Source organism: Gossypium arboreum, chromosome 11 (assembly GCF_025698485.1).
Source record: "Gossypium arboreum isolate Shixiya-1 chromosome 11, ASM2569848v2, whole genome shotgun sequence".
Classification (NCBI taxonomy): domain Eukaryota; kingdom Viridiplantae; phylum Streptophyta; class Magnoliopsida; order Malvales; family Malvaceae; genus Gossypium; species Gossypium arboreum.
In genome coordinates, this window is record NC_069080.1 from 56,514,583 (window position 1) to 56,537,883 (window position 23,301).

Below are 23,301 nucleotides of genomic sequence, written 5' to 3' on the forward strand. Positions count from 1 at the left end.
TAAAACTGTAACACCCCGTACTCGAAACTGTTGCCGGAGTCGGACACGAGGGGTTAACGGGCTTAATCCACTTACTTGCACAGTTCATTTTAAAAATTTCCAGACAGCCGGCTAACTGTGTCACTGTCACCTTAAAAATCATATCTTGAGCTCCACAACTCGAAAATCAGTTTTGTGATTTTTCCCTGAAACTAGACTCATATATGCATATAAAAAATTTTTTCTAGAATTTTTGGTTGGGCCAATTAGTACAGTTTATTAGTTAAATTCCCCCATGTTACAGGGATTGACTACACTGACCTTTGCGCATTACAACTTGGATATCTCCCTGTACAGGGCTTCAATACTGATGCCTTTATTTCTACAGAAACTAGACTCAAAAATGAATCTGTACATATATGGCATGACATCTAATTATCTCTGGTAAATTTATAATGAATTTCCAAAGTCGGAACAGGGACTCCAGAAGCTGTTCTGGCCCTATCTCACGAAAACTTAAATATCTCTTAACATACTATTCATATGATCTTTTTGTTACTTTCCTATGAAAATAGACTCGTCAAGGTTCGTTTACATAATTTATTCACTATTTAATTCTATTCCTACTATTTTTAGTGATTTTTTACATCCACGTCACTGCAGCTGTCAGCATCTGTCTTTAAGGTAGGCTTTACCTATTTCATAGTTTCCATGATTCAACTAGCCCTTTTACATATATAGCACAAAATATGATCATGATTAACCATCCCAATGGCTAACCGTTTCCAAACATTTCCATACCTCTTAATGATCAACATACAAATGATTATAATACCATGCCCAAAGTGTATATAAGCCATTTTCACATGGCTATCCAAATTTATACAAAACCAAAGGGGTATGTGACCAATAATGTGACATCCCAAAATTGACCATAGTCGGGATGTGGTTTCGGGACCACAAAACCGAGACACAAGAATAATTAATTATTATTTTCTATGTTTATTGTGCATGAACGTACATATGTGAAAATTTCGTGCCTTAATTTCGTCATTCGTGGATGAAATTTATTAGAAAGGACTTATGTGAGGAAATTGAGAAATGTGCTAGGCTAATGTTAAAGTGGCCTATTGATACATATTAGAAAATGCTTGGACTTGCATGTCAAATTGCCAAATTTTCCTTATGGTGGCCGGCCAAGTTAGATTGATGATGGGCAATAAATTTGTTTGCCTTAGATATTATAATAAGAAATTGGATTATGGGAGACAAACTAAAATAAAGAAAGGAATTAAAAAGAAAGGGGAATAAAATAAGAAAAAAAAGTGTGTGGATGCCTCCCCCAATTTGCCGTGAATGGAGCAAAGAAAGAAAAAAAGAGAGCTTCATTTCCTTTGGTTCTCTCTTAGCGAATTGAAGAAAGAAAGGGGAGGGAGATTTCGGTCAACTTTAAGCTCAAAACAAGGTTAGTAATTCATGTTAGATTTTGAAATTTCAGCTTAACGAAAGTTGATTACTAAGTTCTTTAACTAGCCCATGTTAAAATTTTGGATTTGGGTGGTGCATGAAGTATTCGCCATGGTAGATAGTGAAGGAGTTGATTATTTTCTTTGTGTTAAATGAGTGATTGTGGATGGGTGAAGTGTGAGCTAGTTAAATATTCATATAGTTAGGTTGGATGATAGGAAGAAAAAATCAGCTTGTGTATGTACACTAAGGCCGAATATGAAGTTGGAGATTTGTGGGAAATGTATGTGTCTTGAAGTGTTGGAATGGAGAGGATGCTTTAATTGTGTTATGAACAATTATGTGTTAGAAATTGTGATTTTGGGTTGACTAGGATTTTCGCCATAGTGGTCATTGAGGATTAAGGTTATGTTTCATGCTAAACTTGATAAATCTTGGTGTATGGGTGTTTGAACTAAACTAATGATCAAATAGATGCATAAATACAAAGTAAGAAGAATCGGCTATTGTATGTAATATTATTGCCGAATGTGAAAATACTATACTTGAGTAATGAATGTGATTGGATTATTGATAGTATGGTAATTGCATAAGGCTATTAGCGAATAGCTAAGAACGTAAGGTAGTAAGATAAAAATTTTACTATGTCGTTCCGTATGTCATAAGATCATTAAAATGTGGATACCAATATATGTACCAAAGCGGTTGAATGAGCTAATTTATTTGTTTAAGCTCAAGATCCTAAAGGAGAGGCGTCCAACAAGGGGAAATCGAAGATCATCGAGTAGCCGACTTGGAATTATTTACCGAACACAAGGTAAGTCATTAAGCACATATGTTTGATATTGCTTAAATGATTGGAAAATCTATGCAATTGTGTTTAATGGAATGCTATATATATGTATAAATGAAATTGTATGTGTATGGAATGAGGATAATTGTTGAATGTAAAAGAAATAGTGGAATGTGTAGAAAGTTTGCTTTCGGCACTATGTGTGCGGGCAATACGTGTGTATGGTGACGAGATTGGCACTAAGTGTGCGTGCTGGAAATATATGGCACTAAGTGTGCGTGCTGGAAATATATAGCACTAAGTGTGCAAGCTGGAAAAATACGGCACTGGGTGTGCGAGCTCGGAGGGTATGGCACTGTGTGTGCGGGCTTAAATTACGTGGCACTAAGTGTGCGAAATCGAGTAGTAAGCACTGTGTGTGCGTACTCTATATACATGGAGGGTGTGTCTCCATTGAATTGAGTATGGACAGCGGATCGGGTAAGTACCTCGAGCTCATGACGAATAGAGAATACGTTCATGCTTGGGGTTGAATTTGGTAAGCCTTAAATCTATGTGATGATTGAAATTGTATGGTTGTGCTGGAAAATGAGTTAATGTGTAAAAATGCTTCGATTATCTTGTTGTGTAGAATATGAAATGTGGATGTATGAATTGGTACGAGATTGGACCGAAAGGTCCGAGGTATTATGGTATAGATTCGATATGGACGAGCACCTAGCCTCATTTGTTGTACATGTAGTAGTAACTTTATCAGTGGATTGATGAATGCTTATGACTTACTGAGTTGTAAACTCACTCGGTGTTTTTCTTGTCACCCATTTTAGGTCTCTCGGACTCGTATTGTTTGCATGATCGGGACCGTCGTTGGAGTCATCACACCGGCTGAAATCTTGTGGTATTGTTTTTGTTGTTGAAGAACATTTGGCATGTATAGGCTATTATATTTTGTCGAATTGTGGGTTGTAAACTTTAAGCCATGTGAAAATGGCCTATGTGGTCGTCGAGTGGGATGCTAGAACCTATAGCCACGAGTCTAAGAAACTCAAATTTTGATAAGGTGGCCATAATTTGTGTCATGTATGATGGATGATTAAGGCCAAGGAAAAATTCATGAAATTGGCATAGTCTACTGCAGTAACTGTTGCGGACAGCAGCAGTGAGATGAGATTGAAAAATCACTAAAAATAGTAGAAGTAGAATTAAATAGTGAGTAAATTATGGAACTGAACCTTGATGAATCTATTTTATATGGACGAAACGAAACGACCATATGAGCAGTATACTGAAAAATATTAAAGTTCTCGTGAGACAGGGCCAGAACGGTTTCTGGGTCCCCTGTCGCGAATTTGAAAATTTACCATAAATAATCCAGAAAGAATTAGGAGTCATGCCTTATATGTACAGATTCCATTTTGAGTCTAGTTTCATTAGAAACAAACGGCACCAGTATTAAAGCCCTGTACAGAGAGATATTCAAGTTGTAACGCGCGAAGGTCAGAGCAGTCGATCCCTGTAACATGGGTGACTTTAACTAATAAACTGTACCAATTGGCCCAACCAAAAATTCTAAAAATAAATCCATGGATGGGTATATGAGTCTAAATTCAGGGAAAATTTACGAAAACAGTTTCCAAGTTTTGAAACTCGAGATATGATTTTTAAGGCGACGGTGACGCAGTTTTCCAGCCTGACTGGTAATGTCAAATTGGTTGGTATCTTGAGAGGATTTGGCCGTTAACCCCTCGTGTCCGACACCGGCGTCGGTCACGAGTTAGGGGTGTTACAATTTTATTGGTATCAGAGCTATGGTTTAGTCGGTTCTAGGACTACCATAGCGCGTGTGAGTCTAGCTATACATGCCAAATTGTTAGTGCTTAATAATGTGATGACTTCTGACGGTTGAAATTTTTGTTTTGATTAGCAATGGAACCCGGGGTAGAGAGACCCTTGGCGGATGACGTTGAAAGTGTAGCGGCTGCTCCCGCGCAAGGGACACCGCCTGTTGAGCCTCAGTCATCCGCGAATAATCAAAATGAAGGGGCGAAACAAGCCTTCTTCACCATGATGAATGAGTGGGTCGCGCAATATGCCCGAACCAATCTGGCTGTCCAACCATTCCCGAATTTAAATACTCCACCCCAAGAGCCCGCAATGCCTCCAGATTCTTGATCCTGTGAGGTGAGTAAACCACCGTGGACTTGATTAGGAAGCGTGGGGCGAGGAGTTCAAGGCCATAGTTCTTGATGATGCCGAAAGGGCCGAAGTTCGCTCGATAACACCATTAGAGTGTTAGATGAACTGTCATGCACACCGATGAATGTCTTAAGTGTGCTATATCCTTGTTATGAGACTCGACTTACTATTGGTGGAGGACTTTAATTTCCATAGTCCCAAATGAACGAGTTACTTGGGATTTCTTTCAATCCAATTTCAAAGAAATACATTAGTCAACAGTTCATCGATTAGAAGCGTAAGGAATTCTTGGAACTCAAGCAAGGCGGATGATCAGATCTCTGAATCTGAACATGAGTTCGTAAGACTTAGTCGGTATGCTTAGGAGTGTGTGGTTGATGAGGTTGCGATGTGCAAAAGATTTGAAGAAGGATTGAATGAAGAGTTAAAGTTACTAGTGGGAATTTTGGAGATAAAGGAGTTCGTGACACTAGTCGAACGAGCACTGCAAGCGGAAGAATTTGGGAAGGAGAAGAAGAAGGCTGAATTTGAAGCAAGAGATTACCGTAAAAGATCGACGAGTAAAGCTCCGTTCTCGGCTGTAAAGAGGTTCGGGGAGGACACCAGAAGTCGAGGACGATCGCAGAATTTCCATTAGAGCCCGACCATTGACGGACTCCAGAGCTACTTGGTAGCTAGTGTGGGCAATAATCGTCAAGAGAGACCTGAATGCCCCAATGTGGAAGACGACACCTAGGTGAATGTTGGGGTAAGTCATTAATAAGGCTGTTATGGATGCGGTTCAAGGACCACTTCATTAGAGATTGCACGGAGCTAGATGAGAGGAATAAGACGCAAGGTGCAAGACCTAGTGGAACGACGGTGGAGGTAGGCCCCGAGAATCTCTGGAGGTAGGGGTGGTAATCGAGAGGAGCCTCTAATACGGTACTGTCGATCCGAGACCCGTGCTCTGCTAGAGCATATGCCATCCGCGCATACGAGAGGAGGCATCCTCCCCGACGTTATCACCGGTACTTTTACTCTCTTTGATACTAGTGTGATTGCATTGATTGACCCCGCTCTACTCATTCATATGTATGTGAAACTTTAGCATCCAAGAAGACTCTACCGTTGAGTCTCTCGAGTTCGTAATTCGAGTGTCAAACCCTTTGGGTCAATACGTACTGTTGATAAAGTGTGCAAGAGATGCCCCTAATAATTCGAGAATCTCGCTTTTCCTACCGATCGATGCTTCTACCATTTGATGAATTCGATGTTATTCTTGGTATGGATTGGTGACCGTACATGATGCGTTGGTGGATCGCAAAAGGAAAACCATTGTTTTGAGGAGTGCAAATAATGAGGTAGTCCGAGTCGAGTCTCTCGATTTGAAAGGAGTGCCACGATAATATCTTCTATGACCGCTCGGAGATATGTGAAAAGGGTGTGAAACATACCTTGCGTATGTGTTGGAAAGTAAAGAGACGGAAAAGAAACTCGAATCGGTATCGTTGGTTTGTGAGTATTCGAGATGTTTTTCCGGAGGAGTTGCCGGATTGCCACCGGTTCGAGAAGTGGAATTCGCATCGGTTGTACCGCACTACGCCGATCTCAATAGCTCCGTGATCGTATGGCATTAACGGAGTTAAAGGAATTGAAGGTTCAATTGCAAGAATTGACGGATAGAGGTTTCGCTCGACGAGTTTTTCTCCATGGGCGCACCAGTATTGTTTGTGAAAAAGAAGGACGGAAGCATGAGGTTGTGCATCGACTACCGTCAACTCAATAAAGTGACGATAAAGAATAAATATCCGCTGCCACGAATTGACGATTTGTTTGATCAATTAAAGGGAGCCTCGGTGTTTTCAAAGATAGATTTGAGGTCGGGATACTATCGGTTGAGGGTCCGAGAATCGGACATACCCAAAACCGCTTTTAGAACAAGGTACGGTCACTCTGAATTCTTGGTGATGCCGTTTGGGCTCACTAATGCCCTACGGTGTTTATGGATTTAATGAATAGAATTTTCAGGCCATACTTGGATCGGTTCGTAATTGTATTTATCGATGACATTTTGGTCTATTCGAGAGATGAAACGAATATCTTTGAACACCTAAGGCTAGTGTTGCAAATCTTACGAGATAAGCAGTTGTACGCAAGGTTCAGTAAATGTGAATTTTGGTTGAAAGAGGTTAGCTTTTTGGGGCACGTGGTGTCCGCATCGGGTGTCAGGGTGGACCCGAACAAAATTTTGGCCATAGTCAATTGGAAACCTCCAAGGAATGTTACCGAAGTTAGGAGCTTTTTGGGGCTTGCCGGTTACTACCGACGGTTTGTAAAAGGATTCTCGATGATAGCCACACCCATGACAAAACCGCTTGAAAAGGTGTCAAATTTGAATGGACGGAAAAGTGTCGAAAAGTTTCGACCAATTGAAAACCCATTTGACGAAAGCTCCGGTTCTAGTACTGACCGAATCGGCAAAGAGTTTGTCATCTATAGTGATGCCTCCCTACTTGGGTTAGGTTGCGTATTGATGCAAGAAGGTCGAGTTGTGGCCTATCGCCGAGACAATTAAAGCCACATGAGAAAAATTATCCAACCCATGATCTCGAATTGGTCGCCATCGTGTTCGCCTTAAAGATATGGCGACATTACTTATTTGGTGAGAAGTGCCATGTGTATTCGGATCACAAAAGTCTCAAATATTTGATGACTTAGAGAGACTTAAATCTGTGACAAAGACGATGGCTCGAGTTGTTAAAAGATTATGAACTCGTCATTGATTATCACCCGGAAAGGCTAATGTGGTTGCGGATGCCTTAAGTCGAAAATCATTGTTTACTTCTGACGATGAATGTACATTTGTCTATTCTACCCGACAATGTGTTAGTAGCCGAATTAAAGGCCAAACCATTGTTGGCTCATCAAATTCGGGAAGCTCGAAAAGTTGATGAGGAGTTGCTTGCAAAGCGGGTGAGTGTGTTCGAACAAGGAATCGAGTTTCAAATTGATGATGACGATTGTTTGAGGTTCAGAAGTCGTCTGTGTGTTCCAAAGAATTCGGAACTTATTTCAATAATTCTAAATGAAGCCCATTGTAGTCGAATGTCAATCCACCCGGGTAGTACTAAAATGTACAATGACCTGAAACGCCAATTTTGGTGGCCCGGTATGAAACGAGACATTTCTGAATTTGTTTCAAGGTGTCTGATATGTCAACAAGTGAAAGCGGAACATCAAGTGCCATCGGGATTACTTCAGCCGATCATGATACCCGAATGGAAATGGGATCGAGTAACAATGGACTTTGTGTCTGGGTTACCATTGACTCAGAATAAGAAAGACTCGGTTTGGGTCATTGTTGATAGACTGACCAAGTCTGCTCATTTTATCCCTGTCCGCACGGATTTTTCGCTCGATAAGTTGGCAGAATTATACGTCTCCCAAATTGTTCGATTGCATGGGGTACCTATTTCTATCGTGTCGGATAGAGACCCAAGATTTACGTCGCGGTTTTGGAAGAAATTGCAAGAGGCTTTGGGTACCAAACTGCATTTTAGCACTGCTTTTCACCCCCAAACCGATGGTCAATCCGAACGGATAATTCAAATACTCGAGGATATGTTGAGATGTTGCATCCTTGAGTTTAGTGGTGCATGGGAACGGTATTTACCTTTGGTTGAATTCACTTACAACAATAGCTTTCAATCAAGTATCAAGATGGCGCCTTACGAGGCTTTATACGGTCGTAAATGCCGTACCCCATTATTCTGGACTAAACTTAGTGAAGGAAAAATCTTCGGGGTTGATTTGGTTAAGGATGCCGAGCAAAAAGTTCGAGAAATTCGTGAAAGTTTGAAAGTCGCCGGATCGCCAAAAGTCGTATGCGGATTTGAAAAGAAAAGATATTGAATGTCGTTGGAGACAAGGTATTTCTCAAAGTCTCACCCTGGAAGAAAGTGCTTAGATTTGGCCGTAAGGGCAAATTGAGTCCGAGGTTCATCGGTCCATATGAGATATCCGAACGAGTCGGTCCAGTCGCGTATCGTTTGATTTTGCCCCCTGAGCTCGAAAAGATTCACAATGTTTTTCATGTCTCGATGCTTCGACGATATAGGTCTGATCCATCGCACATAATTGCTCCATCCGAGATTGAGATTCAGCCTAATTTGAGCTATAAAGAGGAACCGGTTCGCATTATGATGCGTGAAGTAAAAGAGTTGCGCAATAAGAAAATCCCGTTAGTGAAGGTGTTGTGGCATAAACACGGAATTGAAGAAGCCACTTGGGAACTTGAGGACTCTATGAAAGAGCGATACCGAGCCTATTTACTGGTAAGATTTTCGGGACGAAAATTTCTTAAGTGGGGAGAGTTGTGACATCCCAAAATTGACCATAGTCGGGATGTGGTTTCGGGACCACAAAACCGAGACACAAGAATAATTAATTATTATTTTCTATGTTTATTGTGCATGAACGTACATATGTGAAAATTTCGTGCCTTAATTTCGTCATTCGTAGGTGAAATTTATTAGAAAGGACTTATGTGAGGAAATTGAGAAATGTGCTAGGCTAATGTTAAAGTGGCCTATTGATACATATTAGAAAATGCTTGGACTTGCATGTCAAATTGCCAAATTTTCTTTATGGTGGCCGCCAAGTTAGATTGATGATGGGCAATATATTTGTTTGCCTTAGATATTATAATAAGAAATTGGATTATGGGAGACAAACTAAAATAAAGAAAGGAATTAAAAGAAAGGGAATAAAATAAGAAAAAAAAAAGTGTGGATGCCTCCCCCAATTTGCCGTGAATGGAGCAAAGAAAGAAAAAAAGAGAGCTTCATTTCCTTTGGTTCTCTCTTAGCGAATTGAAGAAAGAAAGGGGAGGGAGATTTGGTCAACTTTAAGCTCAAAACAAGGTTAGTAATTCATGTTAGATTTTGAAATTTCAGCTTAATGAAAGTTGATTACTAAGTTCTTTAACTAGCCCATGTTAAAATTTTGGATTTGGGTGGTGCATGAAGTATTCGCCATGGTAGATAGTGAAGGAGTTGATTATTTTCTTTGTGTTAAATGAGTGATTGTGGATGGGTGAAGTGTGAGCTAGTTAAATATTCATATAGTTAGGTTGGATGATAGGAAGAAAAAATCAGCTTGTGTATGTACACTAAGGCCGAATATGAAGTTGGAGATTTGTGGGAAATGTATGTGTCTTGAAGTGTTGGAATGGAGAGGATGCTTTAATTGTGTTATGAACAATTATGTGTTAGAAATTGTGATTTTGGGTTGACTAGGATTTTCGGCCATAGTGGTCATTGAGGATTAAGGTTATGTTTCATGCTAAACTTGATAAATCTTGGTGTATGGGTGTTTGAACTAAACTAATGATCAAATAGATGCATAAATACAAAGTAAGAAGAATCGGCTATTGTATGTAATATTATTGCCGAATGTGAAAATACTATACTTGAGTAATGAATGTGATTGGATTATTGATAGTATGGTAATTGCATAAGGCTATTAGCGAATAGCTAAGAACGTAAGGTAGTAAGATAAAAATTTTACTATGTCGTTCGTATGTCATAAGATCATTAAAATGTGGATACCAATATATGTACCAAAGCGGTTGAATGAGCTAATTTATTTGTTTAAGCTCAAGATCCTAAAGGAGAGGCGTCCAACAAGGGAAATCGAAGATCATCGAGTAGCCGACTTGGAATTATTTACGAACACAAGGTAAGTCATTAAGCACATATGTTTGATATTGCTTAAATGATTGGAAAATCTATGCAATTGTGTTTAATGGAATGCTATATATATGTATAAATGAAATTGTATGTGTATGGAATGAGGATAATTGTTGAATGTAAAAGAAATAGTGGAATGTGTAGAAAGTTTGCTTTCGGCACTATGTGTGCTGGGCAATACGTGTGTATGGTGACGAGATTGGCACTAAGTGTGCGTGCTGGAAATATATGGCACTAAGTGTGCGTGCTGGAAATATATAGCACTAAGTGTGCAAGCTGGAAAAATCTGACCTTTGGGTGTGCGAGCTCGGAGGGTATGGCACTTGTGTGTGCGGGCTTAAATTACGTGGCACTAAGTGTGCGAAATCGAGTAGTAAGCACTGTGTGTGCGTACTCTATATACATGGAGGGTGTGTCTCCATTGAATTGAGTATGGACAGCGGATCGGGTAAGTACCTCGAGCTCATGACTAATAGAGAATACGTTCATGCTTGGGGTTGAATTTGGTAAGCCTTAAATCTATGTGATGATTGAAATTGTATGGTTGTGCTGGAAAATGAGTTAATGTGTAAAAATGCTTCGATTATCTTGTTGTGTAGAATATGAAATGTGGATGTATGAATTGGTATGAGATTGGACCGAAAGGTCCGAGGTATTATGGTATAGATTGGATATGGACGAGTACCTAGCCTCATTTGTTGTACATGTAGTAGTAACTTTATCAGTGGATTGATGAATGCTTATGACTTACTGAGTTGTAAACTCACTCGGTGTTTTTCTTGTCACCCATTTTAGGTCTCTCGGACTCGTATTGTTTGCATGATCGGGACCGTCGTTGGAGTCATCACACCGGCTGAAATCTTGTGGTATTGTTTTTGTTGTTGAAGAACATTTGGCATGTATAGGCTATTATATTTTGTCGAATTGTGGGTTGTAAACTTTAAGCCATGTGAAAATGGCCTATGTGGTCGTCGAGTGGGATGCTAGAACCTATAGCCACGAGTCTAAGAAACTCAAATTTTGATAAGGTGGCCATAATTTGTGTCATGTATGATGGATGATTAAGGCCAAGGAAAAATTCATGAAATTGGCATAGTCTACTGCAGTAACTGTTGCGGACAGCAGCAGTGAGATGAGATTGAAAATCACTAAAAATAGTAGAAGTAGAATTAAATAGTGAGTAAATTATGGAACTGAACCTTGATGAATCTATTTTTATATGGACGAAACGAAACGACCATATGAGCAGTATACTGAAAAATATTAAAGTTCTCGTGAGACAGGGCCAGAACAGTTTCTGGGTCCCCTGTCGCGACTTTGAAAATTTACCATAAATTATCCAGAAAGAATTAGGAGTCATTCCTTATATGTACAGATTCCATTTTGAGTCTAGTTTCATTATAAACAAACGGCACCAGTATTAAAGCTCTGTACAGAGAGATATTCAAGTTGTAACGTACGAAGGTCAGAGCAGTCGATCCCTGTAACATGGGTGATTTTAACTAATAAACTGTACCAATTGGCCCAACCAAAAATTCTAAAAATAAATCCATGGATGGGTATATGAGTCTAAATTCAGGGAAAATTTACGAAAACAGTTTCCGAGTTTTGAAACTCGAGATATGATTTTTAAGGTGACGGTGATGCAGTTTTCCAGCCTGACTGGTAATGTCAAATTGGTTGGTATCTTGAGAGGATTTGGCCGTTAACCCCTCGTGTCCGACACCGACGTCGGTCACGAGTTAGGGGTGTTACAAATAACAAGAAGGGTAGTCCTATACATGCCATTTCAAAGTTCAACCAAAAGTATACCAAAAGGAGCTTTGATAGTGTGGGCGACTTCAACTTCAAAATCCCGAGTCCGATAGCTGACGAACCAAAATCTATAAAACAGAGGATCAAAGAAACGGAGTAAGCATTTAATGCTTAGTAAGTTGAGTTATGAATTTAGACACAACCAAAGTATAGCATTCATGTAGCTAAACAGATAATTTCATATGCACAAATTCTCAATATCATACTTACTTCACATTACCAACCCTTATATTCATACACAAAGATCAACTTAGCCAAAGGCCGGTAGCTCATTTATCAACTGAGCGAATACTTATTTGTAAGGGCTCAACTAATTCAAAGCACATACGAAACATACCTCATTGTTGGGATTCTACAAGCGTATTAGCTCAAATTTTTACAGCAAGATCAATCATTCCCGAATCACGTACCTTCGGAATTTAACCGGATATAGCTACTCGTTCAAATGCCTTCGGGACATAGCCCGGTTATAGCAACTCGCACAAATGCCTTCGGGACTTAATTCGGATTTAGTAACTCGCACAATGCCTTCGGGCTTAGCCTGGAATTAGTAACTCGCACAAATGCCTTCGGATCTTAGTCCGAATTTAGTCACTTAGCACAAAGCCTTCGGGACTTAGCCCGGACATCATTCGAATAACCATGCACATTTATCAATAAATTATGACACATTCGTATTTCATTTTCGTTAGCAAAACTCTAACACAAGGCACTTATCACACTTGCAATTTCGGCTCAATAGCCACACACACAAAGAGCATGATTTTGATTTGCTTAAAACATGATCTAATCAAATCATAATCTAAGTTCCGTTACTCGAAAACTTACTTCGGATGTTGTCGAACGGCTTCAACGGCTATTCGATCACTTTTTCCTTTCCCTTATCCAACTGTGGTCCTCTAAGCTCTTGAGCTAATTCAAACAAATTTAACTTATTAAAGTCTCATTTTGCTAGCTTATGGCCGAATATGACAAGAAGTTTGATAGGTCATATGGCCACCTTTTAGCTCAAATACACAATGATCATATGCATTTTTAATCACATCAAGCAATTTAATACAATTCATTCGAACATCAAAAGAGAAGCTCAAGGTACTTAGCCCATATATACATTAGACATTAGAGTCACATATGTACAAAATCACGAATCGAATTCAACATACTAGCTAATATTTTCCCCCTTAGCCGAATTTTCTAAGTCAAGCTAAAGCCATCAATAGGCTACCTACGGCTGAACATACACATCAACTCATGTACTCATTCATGTGGCCGAACATACATGTCTATGTTGGGGCCGATTGCAACACTTAATACATTCTACAAGTATGGTCACTTGTATTGACTAAACACCATTTTGTTTCAAGTTCAAAACTTGGCTAATACATACATATACACTAGTAAATCAAACACTAGCATTTGCACTTCACCTTACTACCATTTCTCATCCAATAACGTGAACAACAACATATTTCTCTTCTACTTCCTACCATGGCCGAATGCATTACAACACCATACCATTTCAATTTTGGTCATGGTTGAACAAGGAACTTAATGTCTCACTCAAGGATGCTAAAAAGGAGATTCAAGAGTCATCAATCCACCATCACATGCATCATTACAAGCTTCGCTTTTAGCATGCAAATAACATCAACACAAATCCACCTTAGCCGAATATCATCTCCATGACATAGTAAAGATTTGAACCATGGGCTAGTTAGAACTCAAGCTAACAAAAAAAAAACATGCATGAATCTCATGGCACAACATCAAACTTACCTTCACCTAGCTACAAGCATGGCCGAATCTCTTCAACATTTCCTCCCTCCTTTCTTTTAAATTTTCGGTCAAGAAGAATGAAAAAAGAATGGACATATTTTTTTTTTCTTTTGTTTTCATCATTTTCTTTCTCCCTTCTTTTTTTTTTTTCCATTTCTTTATTACTAACTTTATTTTATTGTTTCCTCCCATGATGCACCAACACAACATGTCTATGACATGTTTTGCCCATCATCCTTTGTCCACCCTAATGTCATGGCCGGCCACTACTAGATGGGGGGGGAATTGACATGCAAGTCCCCCCTTTTTCAACATGCACTAATAGGTCCTTATGTTTTGATCTATCACATTTCAAAAGTGTCACACATAAGTCCTATTGACTAAATTCACATGCAATTTACTAAATCGAAGCTTAAAATTTTCACACATTTATTTTAGACAATAAATATCATATTCAAATAATTTAGTGACTCGGTTTAGCGGTCCCGAAACTGCTTTCCTACTAAGGTCACTTTAGGGCTGTCACAGGTTGCCTATATATGCATTTGAAATGGTATATTTGGTTACTTTATGGGCATGAGAAAAATGGTGGCAAATTGGCTTTACAAATGGCCTATTTTTGTCCACACGGGTGTGTGTCTCAACCGTGTGCGACACACGATCATGCTGCACAGCCATGTGTCCCCTGGGGTACCCTTTCGAATTAAAGTCAGTATACCCTACAGGTTTGGCACGGCCTAGACACCCAGGAATGTCTACTGGTCGTGTATGGCACACGGGCTGGTATATGGGTGTGTGGCCAAGTCAATATGTATACACTGTTTTCACATGGCCTATGGCACGAGCGTGTCTGGTGGTCGTGTGAGGCACACGGCCTATTCACACGGGTACATGACCCTTATACATTGAAAGTTTTTCTTAGTTTCTCAAAGTTTGCAAATGTTATCAGTTTAGTCCCGGGGCACTTCTAAGCATGTTGTAAGGTCACATAGGATCTTATAAGGGACAATGTGAAAGATTTGATTAGATTTCGATTATGTATGCTTAAATGTATGTGCATGAGGTGTGTTATCCAGTAATGCCTCGTAACCCTATTTCGGCGACGAATACGGGTTAGGGGCGTTCCATTTTATTTGGTATTAGATCCAGGTTTAGTCGATTCTAGGACTAACGTAGCGTGTATGAGTCTAGCTATACTTGCCATATTTAAGCTGTGATAGTGTGATATCTCTTGATTCTAACGAGAATTGTTTTAATTAGGCAGATATGCTTTCCAACCGAGCTAATTCTGATAGTACAAAATGTTACACTCAAATGTTTGAGTGAAAATGTGTTGGTGAAACTCATAAAGGTATGAATTAGAGTGCATGATATTCTGCTATTGATAAATGTTATAATTATATGAGTATATGAGTTGGGATGTTTGGTCTATAATTGTTATGTGAATATTTTGATGGTGAATTAATGGTTTGAATTATCATATGAGCTATGTATTTAGTACAAAAGTGATCATAAGTAAATGATTGTTAGATGTTTTGAGAATGTGGAATTAGTAATGAATTGGTCGTTCATAATAGTATGTGGGATGTACATGTTTAAGTGAGAGTTAAAATTTTAGGCTTTACAACCCTCACCCCCTCATGGGTAAAGTATTGTAATGAAATCCGTATTATACAGTTTAAATAAGCTTACAAGTGTGGAATTACAGAGTTTCGTGATTGAAGGATTAGTACTGTGATCAGATAAGATAATGAGTCAGCAAGTAGAGACAGTATTAGAAGAGATATTGGATCGTTCTGAAGGCCATTTGGATTATACAATGTCACTGCTAAAGAAAAAGTTGAATACGATGAGACGAAAGTATTCAGGTATTAACTGGAATTTCTTCTGAATTGATTTCTGCTAGTGATGAGATAATGTGAGATTAGTGATGTCAGAAATAGATAGTCAAATAATGTTTGAATTGAAATGATAGCTAACTACAGTGGTTATAGTCGGGTAGTTACTATGGTTTCTTCTGGGCATTCTATGTGTACATTCATTCTCAGAAGTATATGTGATTGTTTAATTTCATAAGGAATTCTTATCGTATGAGAACGTTAACTAAACATTCTGTTAGGTGAAAGCATTATGGTCTATATGGTTTATGATTGGCATTGCTCTATTTTTCACTAGTATTCTATTCTATTGTGTTGATAAAAAGTTGATGGTAAAATCTATATGATTGCTAGTATTCTGTTTCTACTAGTTATTGTTCTATTGAATTTACATGAAGATTATATTGCTTTTGTCACTGTTGATTTTTGTGTTTATGAGTGTTGTTCTTCCTTCTGGAAATTTTCTAGGATATCAACAGGATCTTTATCATTCTATATGGGTTGTAATTTCCAGAAATTCTGTATAGCTTAACATTTTGAGATTTGGCTACCTCTGTTTTGTTATGATTCAATGTGATTGTCTGTAAGAGATATTCTTTTGGCAGAGATGACTACATCTAATATGATTTAAAATTTCTGGTTTGATCTTGGGAGCACAGTGGTATATTTATTAGATTTATAGAGGTTGTGTTTCTGCATTGGTTGCTATTGAAAAACATATTTTAATTTCTCTTATGTTCAAAATGCATTATCAATAACTGGAACATTATATATCTATACGGTCGAGATATCGGCCTTATTATGGCACTATGATTTTAATCTATCTAATGGTTGGGGCTTCAATATGGTTCAAAGCTTATTGTTTGACAGTCAAGATCGATTTGGTTGTCTAGTTTGATTGGATTAATTGCTTGAAGGATTAATCGAGTTACTTGTATCTGAATCAATCCACAGGGTGGAAATAAACTTTGAACATTCACGGGTAAATAGATGAATATTCTCAATGCAGGATTCATATTCTAGAAGACATGATACATGATTAGATCCATCAGAACAGTTTTATTGAGAAATGTTTTTGTAGACCGCGCTTGTGAAGTTTGCATGATATGATATTTATTAATAAAGTGGTAAATAGTTGAAGACATTGTTAATCGAAGCATCAGTTTTGGTTTAGCCTGCATTAGGTAAAGAGTTATTCGACACAAGGATTAGAGATGGTTGACATTGTATTTGTGTTGAATAGTTAACGACATTAATTGTTTGGTGAGTGATGTAACCTTTTGAAGACACAAGAGTTTAAAATATTGGATTTTTTTGAAAGATCTGAATTTCAGACAGTAAAGATGGCTTGAACTGTTGAAAGACTGTGAGTCAGTAATTGATTATCACCCTGGGCAAACGATTATAGTCTCAGATGTTATGAGCCAGAAATCTTTGTGTGTTTTATAACCGATAAACATGCGATTAATCTTATCAGATGATGAGTGGTTACTGGCTAAGCTAAGAACTAACTTGATGTTTAATCAGTGAATTTGTGAGACTAAGAAGTGTATCAGTTAATTACAAGTTAAAAGGGGTACAACGTAAATTGATTTCTGATTCAAAGTTTTAGATTGGAACCGAAAATTGTTCATTGTGTCGAGATAGAGTTTGTGTACTGAGAAATCCAGAGATTTTACAATAATTGTGACATCTAGCACAGTAGTAATTATCTGTCCGTTCGAGGAGTATTAAGATGTATAATAATCTGAGACTTCTAACTTTGTATAATTATCTAGCACAGTTGTTTTAGTGAATGAGTATGAAAAGTGATACTTCTAACTTTGTATCCAAATGTCTAATAGTTAAAGCTGATTATTTAGTGTTTTTAGAACTGTTACTGCATGTGTTGATATCTGAATAGAAATGAAATAGAATTTTTATGAATTTTGGTAATGGGATTATTTTTATTACCAAAAAAGACGGATGTTATTTGAACTATTATTGAATATTTAAAGAAGTCTGCATATTTTATCTTTGTATGTATGAATTTCTCTCTTGATAAACTAATTGAGTTATACACTCCTGAGATGGTTAGTTTTTACAAAGTGCCAGTTTTTATTGTTCAATTGGAGACAAGAGGTTTATATTGTGTTACTAAAGTAAACTACTGTGAGCTTTGGGTATGAAACTGCTTTGTAACAATGTTTACTATCATCAATGTGATAGTTAATATGAGAAGTGATTTAGATTTTTGAAAATATATTTTACGACTGTGTTTTACAAATTGAAAGCAACTAAGAAAGACATTTACTGTTGGTTAAGTTTGCGTATAATAATAGTTAAGAGATAAACATTAAGATAGCCTTGTATGAGCATGGTATGGTGGCAATTACTGAACATTGTTGTACTAGATCGAATTATAATTAAAGGAATTGTGGGGTCGATATGATTAGAAGACTGAAGAGGAAGTGAAAGTAATTCTCGACAGTCTAAAAGCAGTTTTAGATTAACAGAAAATATATGAAAATTTGATACGTAAAAGCATTGAATTTTAGTTAGAAAGCTAAATATTTGTGAAAGTATTGCAGTAGAAATAGAATTCCTCAATTTAGTTATAAAGAGAATTTGAGTTCTTGATTCATTGGGTTGTATGAGATTATCATCAAAACTTGAGAAGATTCGTAATGTGTTTCTTATATTTATATGATGTGAAGATACAGATAAGATACTTTGTCTATAATTTCTCTTTCAGAAGTTGAAATTCATCTTGATATGACGAATAACAAAGAACAGGTCAGAATCCTAGCTCGTGAGATTGAAAAGTTGAGAAATCAGAGGTTATGTGAAAAATTGATGAGGCTAGTGAAAGTAAATCACTAATCTATTCTTTGATAAGATTTTCGGGGACAAAAATCCCTAAGGGGGGAGAGTTGTAACAACCTGTTTTTAAGGTTAATTAGAACAGTAGTTTCAGGACCACAATCTGAAGTCAAAATTTTTATTTTATTATTTTATTAAGGTTTAAAGTATGATAGAATATATGTGTGAAAATTTCATAAAGAAATTTTATTGTTTAAGTGCTTAATTCAGTAAAAAAAACTAAATCGCCTAAAGCATAAAAGTGGTGTTCTATAAGCTAAAGGTGTCAAATAGCTATAGAACTTAAAAGTGAAGGTCCTTATGTGGTAAATAGCCCATTTATGAGATAATGGATGTTAGTGGTGTGGCATTTAGTGGAATTATTAATGTTTTTAAAAGGTAAAAAGGTAAATAGGTAATTAAAGTTAATAATAAATAAAATAAAAGCCAAAATAATGTTAATTTCCTTTATCTACTGCCGAATGTAGATAAAAGAAATAACCGTGGAAGTATTTTAGGGCTCTATTGATAAACCGTTATTTATACATTTTTTTATCCCATGCTTAGCACATTTACATATGATTTCTCCTTAGATTTGGTGAATTCGATGCTCCTAATTCTTTAATTTCATGTTTTATACTTAGGTGAGCATAGGAGAGTAAAAAGAGCGTGAAACGGGCCAAAAACGGAGAAAATGGACCCACATGGGAAATCAACACGGCCTGGACTTCCTCACATGGGCGTGTCACACGGCCATGTCCATTTGGTAGGATCGAAGCGCGGCATACACGAGTAGGCTACCTGCCCGTGCCTATTCAGCAGCCTTTACCACGGGCTAGAGTAATCGCACACGGATGTGTCACACGGGCTTGTCCCTGCTGAGCCCAAGTATAGTCTTATTCAGAAAAGGCCAATTTTTAGGGCTCTTAGGCATTCAAAAGCCTATTTAAACACCTGATGAGGCACTTAGAAAGAGGACGCAGAGTAGAAACCAAGGAATTACTCAAGGAAAGCCGATTGATCCATCTCAGAAGCTGAATTCATCATCAAGACTGAAGATCTCCATCCAAGTTCCTTCAGGAGTTTTCGGTTTTCTTATGTTTTTTTATCTTTATGCTTTTGAGATGTTTTCTTTTATAATCATGAACTAAACCCCCTAAATACCTAAGGGGAATGAAACCTAAGACAGATCTTGTTAAAATTTTCTGAATTGTATGATAAATATTTGACTTGTTCTTAATTATGTGTTCTTAATTCTTGTTTTAATATTCTAGGATATTGATTCGAGTTAATGCTCTTATTCAGAGGAGGAATAGACTCTGTCTAAGAGTAAAATTGTCATAATTAAGTGGAGTTGATTGCCCGCCTAAAGATAGGGTGACAAGATTTTGCTGAATTAGGGTGAAACCTAATAAGGGAATCCATAGATCTAGTTAATGCAATTCTAGGGTGTTAATTAGAAAGAGATTTCAATTATTCAACCTAAGGTTAGACGTTATTAGTCTCGAGAGATATAATAATATAACTTTGGGATTTCTACGGATCAAGTCAAATGAATAAATTGTCTGATTCAGAGTCAAATAACAAGTGAAGTCTAGGTGGATTTTTCCTTAGGTATTGTCTTAATCAATTGAATTTTCTAAAAAGTATTTTCCCAAATTTTCTTTCTGTGCACTCTTAGTTTAGTAATTAGTTTAGATAACAAAATCTTTTAATTTTTAGACTAGATAATAAAAAGGAAGTAATTACTAGTACTTGTGGTTTCTTTGGGTTCGACAATCTAGTCTTGCTAAAGCTATACTATTGTTCGATAGGTACACTTGTCTTCTTCGTGATAATAGTTAGTTTCAAGAATGATTAATTATGAATATTTAAAACCTGTCATGAATATTACGTATCAAGTTTTTGGTGCCGTTGCCGGGGAACTAAGATATTAGGAACACTCGATTTTTATTACTTTAGTCATTTTACTTTTATTGCAATTTAAATTTTTATTTTATTTTCTATTTTTTCATTTATTTTCTTCTGACAGGTTTTTTTCTAGTTTATGACCAGAAGAAACCCGTCAGGACCACTACTTTTTGACGGTGAGATCAACCGCACAGTTTGTAAAAACTGAAGAGAAATAAGGCGAAGCCTAAGATACACAGAGGAAGAGCAAGAGGACGATACTTCAACCACAACTGAGGAGATGACTAAAAACCAAGAAAATCTGCAACCTCCTGCGATTGTTGTTGATCCAGTAAATCAGAATCCTGCTCCACGTACTATGTATGATTATGCTAAACCTAATTTAACAGGAACTGAGTCAAGTATAGTTAGACCTGTTATTGTTGCAAATAATTTTGAACTGAAGCCTAACAGAATTCAAATGATACAATAGTTTGTTCAGTTTGATGGTTTGCAGGATGAGGATCCAAGCAATCACTTAACAAATTTTCTGGAGTTTTACGATACTTTTAAGATCAATGGCATTTCTGATGATGCCATTCGCCTGCGGTTGTTTCCCTTTTCATTGAGGAACAAAGCTAAACAGTGGTTGCCATTATTACCATGAGGGTCAATCACTACTTGGGAACAAATGACCGAAAAGCTTTTACTTCAATATTTTTCGCCGGCTAAAATGGCTAAGTTGAGGAATGACATTTCTTCCTTTGTGCAGATGGATCTAGAAACACTCTATGATGCATGAGAGAGATACAAGGATCTTTTGAGAAGATGCCCTCACCATGGGTTACCACTTTGGCTACAGGTTCAGACGTTTTACAACGGTGTGAACCCCTCAATGAGGCAACTCATCGACGCAGCCGCCGGTGGAACTTTGAATAACAAAACACCTGAGGCGGCTTACAAATTTATTGAGGAGATGTCATTAATAACTATCAGTGGTAAGTTATGAGGACAAAGCCGACAAAAGCATCCGGTGTTTTCAACCTCGATACGGTTACTATGCTATCTAACCAAGTAGAACTCTTAAATAAAAAGATTGACAGTTTGTATGGTTCTACTCAGGTACATCCAGTGATGAGGTGCGGTTCAAATGAAGGAGGAGCATGCACAGAATATCAACCCTTCAACCCCAGCATCGAGGAGGAACAAGTCCAATATATGGGTAAGAATAACTCTAGACCCTAAAATAACCTGTATAGTAACACTTATAATGCAAGTTGGAGGAACCATCCCAATTTCTTGTGGGGTGGTCAAGGAAATCAAAGGCCACAACATCTTCTGGGTTTTCAACAACCACCTTACCAGTAGGAAAAGAAGCCGAACCTTGAGGAGATGTTAACAAAATTCATCTCGATGATAGAAACTCATTTCCAGAATACTGAGATAGCCCTTAAGAATCAACAAGCGTCAATCCAAGGGCTCGAAACTCAGATAGGCCAACTCGCCAAACTGATTTCTAAATGACCACAAGGTAATTTTTCGAGTAACACAGAATCTAACCCAAGGGAACAACTCAATGCGATTACCACTCATGACAAGGAAGGGTTAGTTGAGCCTACATTAGAATCGAGGCAAGGCATTGTGGTAAGTCAAGATAAAGGTGAGGTAGTCCACAATGAGCAAAAAATAGGAAGTAAAGAGTACAAACCATGGGTGCCATACCCCAATGCGACAAGGAAACACCGTACAGATGAACAATTCGGTAAATTCCTTAAACTATTAAAGAAATTACATATTAACTTACCGCTTATCGAAGCTCCCTCACAGATGCTAAACACAGTCAAATTCTTAAGAGAGCTTCTAGCAAACAAACGAAAGTTGGACGAGGCGCCGCATGTAGAGTTGAATGCAGTTTGCTTAGCCATTCTACAGAATAAGCTACCCAACAAATTGAAATATCCAAGGAGTTTTATGATTCCTTGTTTAATTGGTAGTTTAGATGTTCATAATGCATTGGCTGACTTAGGGGTAAGCATTAATGCTATGCCTTATAAAATGTTTAAACAGCTAGGTCTTGGGAAACCCAAACAAACTAGGATGAGCATTCAATTGGCTGATAAAACCATTAGATTTCCTAGGGGTATCATTGAAGATGTTCTTGTTAAGATCGATAAATTTATATACCCAGTAGACTTTATTGTTCTAGACATGGAAGAGGATAGTAACACACATTTGATTTTAGGACGTCTTTTTTTAGCGACTGCTAGAACCATTATTGATGTTGGTATAGGTGAACTCACACTTCGTGGGGGGGATGAAACAATCACCCTTCAAGCTCGTAATACGAGTAACACATCAAAAATCGAGGACGATTGTATAAATCATACTACTGGTACTGATCATGTGGTGAAACCCTCTGTGTAGAAAACAGTTTCGAAGAGCACATATGAGCCGTGTTCAAACAAAAACAAAGGACCTATCTATGAAGAACGAAGGCTACAAATCGAAGAACTAGATGAATGGAGGACACATAGACTGAGGACACACGATAAACCAAAACCATGCCTTGACAAGCTCAAAGACGCACCAAATCAACTTAAGGCTGGAGACAAAGTACTACTAGATGCAGCAGACCCTCGCATTGCCACTTCTAAACCTAACAGAGTAATCCCACTTACGGTACTCAATATTTTCCCATGTGGTACAGTCGAGGTAATTCATCCCAAATTCGGCACTTTTAAGGTAAATAGTACTCATCTTAAACCTTATTTTGATAGGATGAGGAGTGTAAACTCCTCACACCACCATTACCATGCACCATAAAGGTAAGTCAAGCTTAGACTATAAATAAGCGCTTCTCGGGAGGTAACCCGAGCACTAATAGTAATGATTTATTTAAATCATAGTTTTACACATCTAACCTACTAACTGAGTC

The 23,301-nt window shown here is 37.7% G+C and overlaps 1 non-coding gene across 1 annotated transcript; it reads right to left on the bottom strand.

Annotated features, from left to right (window-relative positions):
• Positions 1–21,105: 21,105 nt before the first annotated feature.
• On the bottom strand, positions 21,106–21,212 carry LOC128284648 (small nucleolar RNA R71). The gene has a single exon (XR_008275070.1). It is a non-coding gene; the product is annotated as a small nucleolar RNA R71 (small nucleolar RNA).
• Between the last annotated feature and the right edge of the window lie 2,089 nt (positions 21,213–23,301).